Source organism: Rhineura floridana, chromosome 2 (assembly GCF_030035675.1).
Source record: "Rhineura floridana isolate rRhiFlo1 chromosome 2, rRhiFlo1.hap2, whole genome shotgun sequence".
NCBI classification, from domain to species: Eukaryota; Metazoa; Chordata; class Lepidosauria; order Squamata; family Rhineuridae; genus Rhineura; species Rhineura floridana.
In genome coordinates, this window is record NC_084481.1 from 800,539 (window position 1) to 812,733 (window position 12,195).

Below are 12,195 nucleotides of genomic sequence, written 5' to 3' on the forward strand. Positions count from 1 at the left end.
ATTGCAATTGTTAAGAAAGTAAATGTATGTATGAAAGTAATGAAGACTCAGTTACATTGTGCCAAGAGGTAATCAAATACTCTGATTACCTCCTGGCAATTATGAATGTTTATGGCACTTTTTGTTAATTACAGCCTATGTAGGTGCTTCCAGATGGCCTGTTTATTGAGCATTCATCCTGATTTGTTTGTAGGGAGATTAGATGACATTGTGTTATTTAATGAACATTCATTCTGATGTGCTTGTGGAGAGGTTAGATGACATTGCATCAAAGCAAGCACTATCCCACACTTTCCAGTGCATTTTCCTGTTGTTCCTTATTGCAGAAAGTCTGATATTTGGGGGGCGGAGGAGGATTGCATTGTTGTGCACCTCCTCCCAAAGAATTGTCTAACCTGCCAGTATGTGGTTGAATCCCATCTGAAAATGGTGACAGTCCGGAAGCGCTTGAAGAGGCAGGAAAACACCATAGCTCCAGGTTGATTCTGAGTGGTTAAAAAAGTACATTCAGCTCCGGGCGTGAGGCGAAGGAGGAGCTCCCATCACCCCCCTCTGGGGGAGGGCTGCCTGTGGGTGACGCAGGTGCAGGTAGAGGGGAAGCATCAGGCTGGGAAACAACCAGCTGGTCAGGTTGACTCTCCACAGGGATACCTGGAGCTGCTGGGGTTGAACTGTCAAAGTCCAGAGCTGGGGCGCCTTCTGAATCCAACTCCCCACTGAGCCCTTTACCAGCTTGACCATCCCACTCTAAGTCCTCCTCCACCACTTCATTCTTCTCAGTCGACCCCCTTCCAGCAGGACTCATGACAGGAAGAATCTGAACTGGCTCCAGACCTAAAAGTCTATTTAAACTCTCCTGTGAATGTAAACAACCAATCAGCTTCCCCTATTGCAGCAAATAGGATTGTGTTGTATAGTGTAGAGGTTGCTGCCACCTCTGGTCAGATGCTGCTACAGCAGCTTGATTCTAATATTAATGTCATTATTCCCCTCTCTGGTGAAAGCTTGCAGTCACAACTTTCTAATAATGGTTCAGCAACAGGAGAAGTGAGACAGATGTCCCCTAGTGGTCAGCCTGGTGTACTACAAACAAGTCAGTATATAAACCCAATGATGCATACTTTCCTTTCTGTGTCATTACTCCATACTGTCCCATCAGGTCAGAACATAGTACAGCAACAAGGAAAGTTGACATTCAATCCTATATGGCTCAGACAATTAAAGGCTTTAATGGCTGAGATGTCAGCATAATTATTGTCAAACAATGGTCAATGACTAATGTAAATGTTGATCAGCAGAATGTACTTAATAATGTGCAGTCGTTTCCAATGCCTTCAAACGTGTCTACTCAACCTCAGTTTGTTTCAGTCACTCAAAACACCATTGGGGGTCAAATGAGAACAAATTTAGTAGTATCTAGATCAGTGCACCCAGGATGGATCCGTGGAGGATGAAACATGCAGTAGTATAGCAGAAACAGATGATTCAAAGTGGAGTGAAGATTCTGATGTCAAAGAGCAAGTGTCCACACTTCTGTTTCAAGATTTATTTATTACATTTGTTTTTCTACACAACTTACAGTTAATAAAAATTTTAAATTTAAAAGCAAAAGATTAAAAAATACATAAAAAGTTAAAAACAAAACAGAGCAACCCTTCTTATGAAGGCTGCACATCAGAAGCCCTCCAAAAAACTTCAAAAGTTAAGAACCAGATGCCTGAGAGAAAGGTTTTTTCCTGTCACCTAAACATGAATAATGATGGCACCAGGCATACTTTCCTGGGAAGAGAGTTCCACAGATAGGGGGCCCGTTCTTGTGTTACTACCCTCTGCACCTCCTTCAGTGTGTGCTCACACCTTCTTAACCTGGTGAGCAGTCTGGCTGCATGATTCTGCACCAGCTGCAATTTCTGAGCTACCTTGAAAGGCAGTCCCATGTATAACGCATTGCAGTAATGTAACTTAGAGGTTACCAAAGATGCCAGCATGGTTAACCAGCAAAGTCAAGGAAGCTCTTAGAGGCAAAAAGTCTTCCTTCAGAAAATGAAAGTCTTGTCCGAATGAAGAAAATAAAAAGGAACACAAACTCTGGCAAAAGAAATGCAAGAAGACAATAAGGGATGCTAAAAAAGAATTTGAGGAGCACATTGCTAAAAACATAAAAACCAACAACAAAAAATTCTATAAATACATTCAAAAAAGGAGACCATCTAGGGAGGCGATTGGACCCTTGGATGATAAGGGAGTCAAAGTTGTACTAAAGAACAATAAGGAGATTGCAGAGAAGCTAAATGAATTCTTTGCATCTGTCTTCACAGTGGAAGATATAGGGCAGATCGCTGAACCTGAACTATCATTTGCAGGAAGGGATTCTGAGGAACTGAGACAAATAGTGGTAACGAGAGAGGAAGTTCTAGGCTTAATAGACAATATAAAAACTGACAAATCACTGGGCCCGGATGGCATCCACCCGAGAGTTCTCAAAGAACTCAAATGTGAAATTGCTGATCTGCTAACTAAAATATGTAACTTGTCCCTCAGGTCCTCCTCCGTGCCTGAGGACTGGAAAGCGGCAAATGTAACCCCAATCTTCAAAAAGGGATCCAGAGGGGATCCCGGAAATTACAGGCCAGTTAGCTTTACTTCTGTCCCTGGAAAACTGGTAGAAAATATTATTAAAGCTAGTTTAACTAAGCACATAGAAGAACAAGCCTTGCTGAAGCACAGCCAGCATGGCATCTGCAAGGGGAAGTCCTGTCTCAGTAACCTATTAAAATTCTTTGAGAGTGTCAACAAGCATATAGCTAGAGCTGATCTAGTGGACATAGTGTACTTAGACGTTCAAAAAGCGTTTGACAAGGTACCTCACCAAAGACTTCTGAGGAAGCTTAGCAGTCATGGAATAAGAGGAGAGATCCTCTTGTGGATAAGGAATTGGTTAAGAAGCAGAAAGCAGAGAGTAGGAATAAACGGACAGTTCTCCCAATGGAGGGCTGTAGAAAGTAGAGTCCCTCAAGGATCGGTATTGGGACCTGTACTTTTCAACTTGTTCATTAATGACCTAGAATTAGGAGTGAGCAGTGAAGTGGCCAAGTTTGCTGACGATACTAAATTGTTCAGGATTGTTAAAACAAAAAGGGATTGCGAAGAGCTCCAAGAAGACCTCTCCAAACTGAGTGAATGGGCAGAAAAATGGCAAATATAAACAAGTGTAAAATTATGCATATTGGAGCAAAAAATCTGAATTTCACATATACGCTCATGGGGTCAAAACTGGCGGTGACCGACCAGGAGAGAGACCTCGGGGTTGTAGTGGACAGCACGATGAAAATGTCGACCCAGTGTGCGGCAGCTGTGAAAAAGGCAAATTCCATGCTAGCGATAATTAGGAAAGGTATTGAAAATAAAACAGCCGATATCATAATGCCGTTGTATAAATCTATGGTGCGGCCGCATTTGGAATATTGTGTACAGTTCTGGTCGCCTCATCTCAAAAAGGATATTATAGAGTTGGAAAAGGTTCAGAAGAGGGCAACCAGAATGATCAAGGGGATGGAGCGACTCCCTTACGAGGAAAGGTTGCAGCATTTGGGGCTTTTTAGTTTAGAGAAAAGGCGGGTCAGAGGAGACATGATAGAAGTGTATAAAATTATGCATAGCATTGAGAAAGTGGATAGAGAAAAGTTTTTCTTCCTCTCTCATAATACTAGAACTCGTGGACATTCAAAGAAGCTGAATGTTGGAAGTTTCAAGACAGACAAAAGGAAGTACTTCTTTACTCAGCGCATAGTTAAACTATGGAATTTGCTCCCACAAGACTCAGTAATGGCCACCAGCTTGGATGGCTTTAAAAGAAGATTAGACAAATTCATGGAGGACAGGGCTATCAATGGCTACTAGCCATGATGGCTGTGCTCTGCCACCCTAGTCAGAGGCAGCATGCTCTGAAAACCAGTTGCCGGAAGCCTCAGGAGGGGAGAGTGTTCTTGCACTCAGGTCCTGCTTGCGGGCTTCCCCCAGGCACCTGGTTGGCCACTGTGAGGACAGGATGCTGGACTAGATGGGCCACTGGCCTGATCCAGCAGACTCTTCTTATGTTCTTATGTTCATAGATAGCAGAAGTCACGCTATCCCTGTCCAGATAGGATTGTAGCTGGGCCACCAGCCGAAGCTGATAGGAAGCACTCCTCGCCATTGCAGCCACTTGAGCCTCAAGTGATAGTAGTGGATCCAGAAGTACTCCCAAGCTACATAACTGCTCCTTCAGAGGGAGTGTAACCCCATCAAGAGCTGGCCACAACCCCCCTATCTGGTCTAGACAACCACCTACTAACAGTGCCTCAGTCTTGTCTGGATTCAGCTTCAGTTTATTGGCTCTTATTCAGTCCATTATCAGAGCAAGACATCATTCTAACACATCTATTGCCATACCTGGAGATGTAAAGGAGAGAGAGACTTGTGTCATATTGCTGACCACTTACTTCAAATCTCTGGATGACCCTGCTCAGTGGTTTCAAGTAGATGCTAATTAGCATAGAAGAGCATAACATAGAAGATAAAATCGAACCCTGCAGAACCCCACATTGGAGGCTCCATAGAGCCAAACAATACCCCCAAGCATCATCCTCTGAGAGTAACCATCCAGCTAGGACCAGAACCACTGCAAAGCAGTGCTATCCACCCCCAACTTGGACAGCCGCTCCAGAAGAATACCATGGTTGGTGGTATCAAAAGCCACTGAGAGAGAAAGGAGAATTAATCACGACACACTCCCCCTACCTGTCTCCCAACATAGGTCATCATACAAAGCAGTTTCTGTGCCAAAACTGGGTCTAAACCCTGATTGAAATGCATCTAGAAAATTGGTTTCATCTAAGATAGTCTGGATTTGGCCTGCAGCCATGTGTTCCAGAACCTTGCCCAAGAATGGAATGAATGAGTGGCTGGTAATCATTTAGATCTTCTGGATCCAGGGAGGGTTACTTAAGGAATCTTTCCATTTCCATTTTAGGCCACTACTTACGAAGGTCATAACAGTGCTAGAATTTAAAAAAAACAAACCTGCTCATGACCCTATACCTTCCATGTCATCCAGGGTGCCAAGAGTTTTGCGTCATCTCAAACTATCAGAGAAAGTAGTGTGAGTGCCCAAGTTATTGAAGAAACTAATCAGGCACCTTTGTAATCTAAAAAAATCACTATCAGCTCTGTGCACAGACCTCTGCAACCCTATTTGTGGCTTCAGTTTGTAAATACAGATAAAGCCTGATCTAGTTTGGACATATTTGTACCCATCCTGTCATGGCTCCCAACCAAAGAACAAGACTCAGGACTAGAAGACTCAATTTTTCTGCATGAAACTTCAGGAATTCAATACAGGAACACAACATCACAGTCTAGTCATGCATCAGAATACTGGAATATCTTCCAGGATACCAAATAGGCTTATCTCGGGAACAAGGCATGGAAGTGATTTCAAGGAGTTGCTGCAACCGCACTAAACAGGCATTAGTAAACATTTATACCAGAGAGGGGTGGGAGCTTACTTCTAAAGGTTAATTCTAGATCTTTCTTGCTTCAGCTGTAAGGCGAAGGCGTTTTCTAGGAGATGAAAGCATCTTCTGTTGCCATCTCTTATCTAATCTCCTTGATCTTGGCGACAGCATACACTCTGGCTCACACTGACTGCTTTCACTTAACCCTCTCAGCTGTTCATTGAGTTCCAACTCTTACACAGCTAAATCTGAGCTGGGTGCCTAGGCAGATTCATCATTTGATGGTTAAGGAGAAAGGAGGAGAGGTTCTGAGCTTTTCTCAGTAATTCTATTAGCAAGCCCAGATGCTTCTGAATACCTTTCTCCTGTGCCTCCTTCATTCCTTTCTGCAATATTGGCAACCCCCCCTCTCCAAGATCTGTATTCCACTCTTCATCCACCCACTCTTGCCAAAGGTTATTCTTGGGGCTGATGGCATCATTGCCCTCCACAGGGGAATCTCCCCACAAAATTCAGGCTTAAGCTTATGGGGCTATTGTCCATGAAAGTCTGCCACTAGATCAGTGTATGTCTTCTTCAGCTTCCCAGGAGCAGTCCTCTGGTGAAAATCCCTTCCAGTGAATTAGATACTGTAGCCGGCCATGGGATCGGCAGGAGGCCAAGATCTGCTCAACTTCATACTCCGTCATTGATTTCAGGTCCTGAGAGTGGCTCTTCCTTCCGATAAGGGTGAGATGAAACCTCTGGAGTTAACAGGGAAGCTGGCAGTTTCAGACAGTATCAGAAGAAAGGATAACGTATATCTCTGACCAACTGATGTGGGGTCATGCTGAGTCAATCAAGTCATTCCCAGGATGTGAGCTTTGAGACATAAAGCATAGCACTTTTTGGCACTTCGTTGTCATGGTGATCCAGTTGACAGCTCCCAAGACTATCTGCCATCTATCAGTGGTCTCCACCTTGAGCAGCTGAGACAAGGACAAAGTGGGTATCTTGTGCTGCAAAACAAAGTCCACCAACAAAAGCAGCTAGGTTGGTGGGGACTAGAGAGAGGGCTTTTTCGGTGGCGGCCCCCACTCTCTGGAATTCCCTCCCGTTCGATCTTCGGCATGCCCCTTCCCTGGATACCTTCCGCCGAGTCTTAAAAACGTGGCTGTTTGGACAGGCCTTTGGGACCGCCGGGATGGGCTAATTACATACTGAATGCCCGTTGTTGTGTACAGCATATGTTGTTATTTTTGTTACTGCTGATTATATTGTATTTTATTGTAATTATTGTATTTTATTGTATTTTATTGAAATTTAATATGTACGTCGCCTAGAGTGGCTTCGGCCAGATAGGCGACCTAAAAATTAAATTTACATTTTTTTTTTACAAATTCACATTTTACACATCCATAAAGTTGGTGGACACACCAGAATCTAGAATAACAGCAGTCTGTACTTCCTTTCCATTAGGCAAATAAACAGTGGCAAGCAAGGTAATAGTTGGTTTGGGGGTCAGAGGTTCATCCGGAGGCCCCCTCTTGACCATTGCTCCCAGCTCTTGGACCTCTAGGAGAGCTGGGATTTGAAGTTTTTTGAAGCAGGTGCTTTCTCCTCCTTGGCAGGCCTAGTCAAAATGGCTTGATTTTCTGCAAAAACGGACAAAGTCCCACCATTTGCACCTCTCTCTTTCATCCTCTGTCAGTCGTAGGTATGTTCCCAATCTGCATTGGTGGTTCTTCAGGCACTGGTGGAATTTCCGAATGAAGAGGGAACCTCATGCAAGGCAGCAGGACTGGAAGTGGGGGTCTGAAGGCTGAGGCCTTCCGTGCCTGACACAGACCTTCCATGCAGCTGTCAATCTGGAGGCAGAGCTGTATCATGTCATTCAAAGTCCCTAGGGCTCGAATCCTGGCCAGCTCATCCATGACTTCTTCATTGAGTCCCAGCTGATACTGGGCCAGCAGGGCAGAGTCATTCCAGGTCAGGTTCTGTGAAATTAGCCAGAACAAAGCATATGCAGACATGGAGCTCTTCCATTGGCACAGGTTCTGCAGACTTCAACTAGCATTCTCCACACGCTGGGGATCTCAGAACATATAAGCCTTGCCTGCCACAAATCCATCATAGTCATCAAGAAGAGGGTCATTGGCCACCAGCGTGTAGGGCTCACCCATTTAGCAGCCTCTCCCTCCAGTAGGCTGATGATGAAGGCCACTCTGTCTCCATCCTGTGGAAAGTCCTCACTACAGACCCTCATGTACAATTCACACAGGGCTAGGAAGGCATCAAACTTGTCTCGATCTCCAGTGAACTTACTTGGCATTCCCATGGGCAGTGGGTGTCTAGGAGCAGGAACTAGGACAACCGCAGGTGCTGGTGCTTGCTGCAGAAAGGCCATGGCATACGAGATATGCTGTACCTCTCTTCTCAGGGCTTGGTTCTCAGTAGAATCTGCATGAGAGCTGTCAGTCCCTCCACTGTGAGTGGTAACCGCTGCACCAGGGTCCATGGCATCACTCATGTCTGGAGAACACTGGACACCTACTCACCAGGGATATCCATTTCAATATAAGCAGCAATGGGCTGGGCTGCCTCCCCCCTTCTTCCATGGGCTGCCCGGTTGGCGGGGGCTGCCGCCAGTGCCTTATATCTCCTCTGAAAATAAGTTCCTTGCAGAAGCATGCTTGCTTCTATCAGCACCACTACCAATTGTGCCTCTGCTAGTGCCAGCAGTACGAACTCTGCCACCTGTGACTCCGGCTCCACGCAGACCACGCATTTATTTGTTTATTTATTGTATGTGCTGTTGCTTAAGAAGAAATAAAAAGTATAACAGAGTAAAGGTGTGGCTGCTAGACTGATGTAAAATTCAGTTATTTTTCAGATAAATGTTTTAATATAACCCACTAAAGAACTAAGTTGAGATAAATGAATTCAGGGGGCAAAAGTTGTCCTGAATGCCCGGCACAATATGTGGGTGAGTTTTTGTTATAGCACTCTTGTTTTCAGTAAAGTTGGCTTGCTGAATGCCCAGCACAATGTGTAGGTGAGTTGTTCCTAATTATTAACACTTGGTTATGCTAAAAGATTTCCGAAAGAGAAATGAAATCTTGCTGCAGATTTGAAGATAGTAAACTGCTAAACAAACACAGGTATGGCTAAAATATACTTCTTAGCACTGAAATAGAACAAGAATACTTGTCTGAGTCTGAAAAGGCCTGCTAATCAAAATAAACTCTGAGATAACAAAAAGAAAGACAGATTAGAGTTTTCCTCACCGAGTGCAATCACTTACTAACGGATCTAGTTGAATTCCACTTAAAACTCTTGGCTCCCTTGCAACAAAACTCCTTAATCTCCTTAAAAAATGTTTTGCACCCTGAAAGTATCCAACAACCTACAAAAAAGGATCCAGAGTCGCTCACGAAAAAGCATCCGAAGAGAAAAAAGAGGAAAATGAAAACTATGCTAAAAAAGAAGAAATCAAAAAATATAAAAAACACAAAAAAAGTAAAGGGGAATAAAATTAATTTTAACAAGCTTTTCAAGTGCCTGGACCAGAACACCTCAAAAACAAAAGAAAAAGGAAAAAAGCAAGAAAAGAATGACGAACCAAAAAATGGAAACTTAGACACCCAGAAAATGACTTTTACAAGGGCAAACTCTTCAACCTTAAATGGCCACCTAACAGACGTCCAAGCAAATCAACAAAAAGTGTGGGAACTGAGTTGGATCCGACACAAAATAGTTCTTGATAATTACCCCAAACCATTCGGTTTTCAGCCCCAAACGGAAAGGAAACATCATTTTTTAAAACTTCTACAACACAGCTCTATTTTTAACTTCAGCACGAAAGACATAATAAGGATCGAGTACCTTTACTACAATAAAGTTACCGCCAGGGCAGTCATCTCATTTGCAACACAGTGGAAGGCGAAAAACTTTTGGCAACATAGGACATCATTAGCAGGGCTAGGTATATATGTCCGTCGTTATTTTGAAAACAAGACACCACCTCTTCCTCTGATTGACACAAAGATGCTTAACTCTCCTCCAACCTCGACGATCAACAAGAGACTAAAAACATTGGAAGACCCAACCACCTCAACTCGTGAAGAGCAAACTACCGCGGTCCCAAAAGAAGACCATCACGTTCAGGATCCTAAAGAGGCTAGACCCAATCCAGAAACCTCGGAGCCTTTGCCCTCACAGGAACTGAACCACACTCTATATTGGTCCCAGGAACCTCTAGATAAGGATGAAAAATCTTTATTAGAAGCTTTTACTGCCCTTCCGTTCAATGAAAGAATAGCAATACTTTCCAGACTGGATCTTATGAAATTCCGTCTTGTAAGTGCACATATCCAACTACCCATGCCAAATCTTTCTCCTCAGCCACTTCGACCCACTGAAACAAGCAACGAGAATGTCCTTGATCTTTCAGTGATAATAGCAAATGAAACATCATTATTGGCATTTTCCTCAGCGGACTCAGACAAGCTAAATTCAACGCCCTCTAAGACGAAAAGAAGATCAAAGGAGGAATTAAAAACAAGCTCCAAAAGTAACATGACGAACGATAGCGTTATCCTCAGTGCACATAATAATTGACCCTTTTCGATAATCTCATGGAACATCATGGGATGGAAAAACAAACTCCATGATGCAGAATGGACAGCGTATCTACAAAAATTTAAGATAATATGTTTGCAGGAGACCTGGCTCCCTATAGAGAACACACCACATCTACGAGGCTACAGAGACTTCAATATCCCGGCTACCAAAAATAAAAACAAAGGGCGTGCAAGTGGAGGACTTACAACCTTAGTCTCGGTGGATCTTTTAGTGGAATCTGAGATCTTGCCCTGTGGAGACACTCAACACATATTAGCTATCAGGCTAACAGATAACAAATTTGGCACACTCATTTGCGTAAACATCTACTTCCCGCCTGCAATAGCTCGACTACAATCAACATGGGAACATTTATCAGACATCATGACCGAAATAAGGAGACGACATCCTCAATCCCACATCATCCTTTGTGGCGACTTTAATGCCAGACTTGGCCAACTCAGACCCGGGGCGATCGCCGCTATGAACAACGATCCTTATCCACCTTTACCCATAGAACCAAGGACATCGCGAGACACCCATTCCAACAAACAAGGCTGCTGGCTAGTTGATTTTCTGAGTATGACAACTTTACAATGCCCCCATGGTTCCAATCAGGATTCTTCCAAAGGAACATACACCTATATGACTAATAGAGGGGCCAGTGTAATAGATTATATTTTCATCTCAATGCCCCTCTATTTAGAGATCACGGAGTTCAAAGTAGATAACAGGCCAGAAAGCAACCATCTTCCTTTAATCCTGTATCTTAAAACGTCTCCATCCAGTCTTTCCCCATCATGTTCCGTGAGTGAAGAGGGCTTACTGACAGAACGAAGAAAGCCCTGGTCACAAGAGCTAAACACCTCCATAGCCCTTCTCCTGACTAGCCCCCAATTTCAAGCAAACAAGCAAAATCTCATAACTAGTTCAGGAGAAGTTTTGACTCACTATCAAACCATAATTTATGCTCTTAGACCAAAGCTAACAAAGACCCATTCCTACAAGCCAAACAGACAAAGGAACAAGTCATGGTTTGATAGAGACTGCAAAATAGCAAGGAACCAGTTAACGAGATACACAAGGGGGGCACTAAGTGACCCGATAAACTACCCCCGGGCAATACTTGTGACTTTAAGATCAAATTACAAACAGTTATTAAAACAGAAAAAGCAGGCATTTGCAAGAGCTGGCTGGTTATCTCTTGCCCAAACTGTTAAAGACAAAAATGAGGGCAGATTTTGGGAACTGGTAACCATGAGAACTGAGCACCCACAGGAGCTATGCCAGATTACAGCAATACAATGGCTCGACCATTACGCTTCCCAAAATCACCAACAAATAACCCCTCACTCTTCTCTTTCTCTGTGGCAGATTCCATCCTCGCCTCTCTGGCCCCCAGTCCCACTATCATTAGTGAAAGAACTAATCTCTTCCCTCAAACAAGGGAAGGCTCCTGGTGAGGACATGCTACCCCCAGACATTTTTTAAAATTTTTCAGACTGGTGGGCCCCGATTCTAGCCAAACTTTTCACTCAAATAAATGACACTGGCGAACTTCCGGCTGGATGGAACCTCAGTATAATCATCCCAATCCATAAAAAGGGTGATCGCACAGACCCAAATAACTATCGCCCAATAAGCTTGATAGATACTGGAGCCAAACTTTATGCTAAATTCCTAATGATAAAATTAGAAGAATGGGAGGAGGCCAATCGAATTATACATCCCGAACAAGCAGGATTCAGGAAAGGCCACAGCACAATAGACCACTGTGCCACCCTTTCCTTTTTAGCTAAAAGGTCAATGCACGGCCCAACAAAGCGTTTATACGTAGCCTTTGTAGACTTAGCGGCAGCGTTCGACTCAATTGACAGAACCAGACTATGGAAAAAACTTAAAAAATCTAACATAGATGGACGCTTATTATTTTTGATAAGATCATTATATACCAATACCAACGCCAGAGTCAGAGTGGGCCCCACAGGTTCCCAAACAGACCCTTTTTTAATAACAAAAGGAGTCAAACAGGGTTGTCCTTTGGCACCATTTTTATTTAACTTTTACCTAAACGACGTAGTAACGGCAGTATCAGGAA

The 12,195-nt window shown here is 43.6% G+C and overlaps 1 protein-coding gene across 8 annotated transcripts in view; it reads left to right on the forward strand.

Moving 5' to 3' along the window:
- ITSN2 (intersectin 2) overlaps positions 1 to 12,195 on the forward strand; it is a 226,842-nt gene that overhangs the window by 133,568 nt on the left and 81,079 nt on the right. The window lies entirely within an intron of this gene.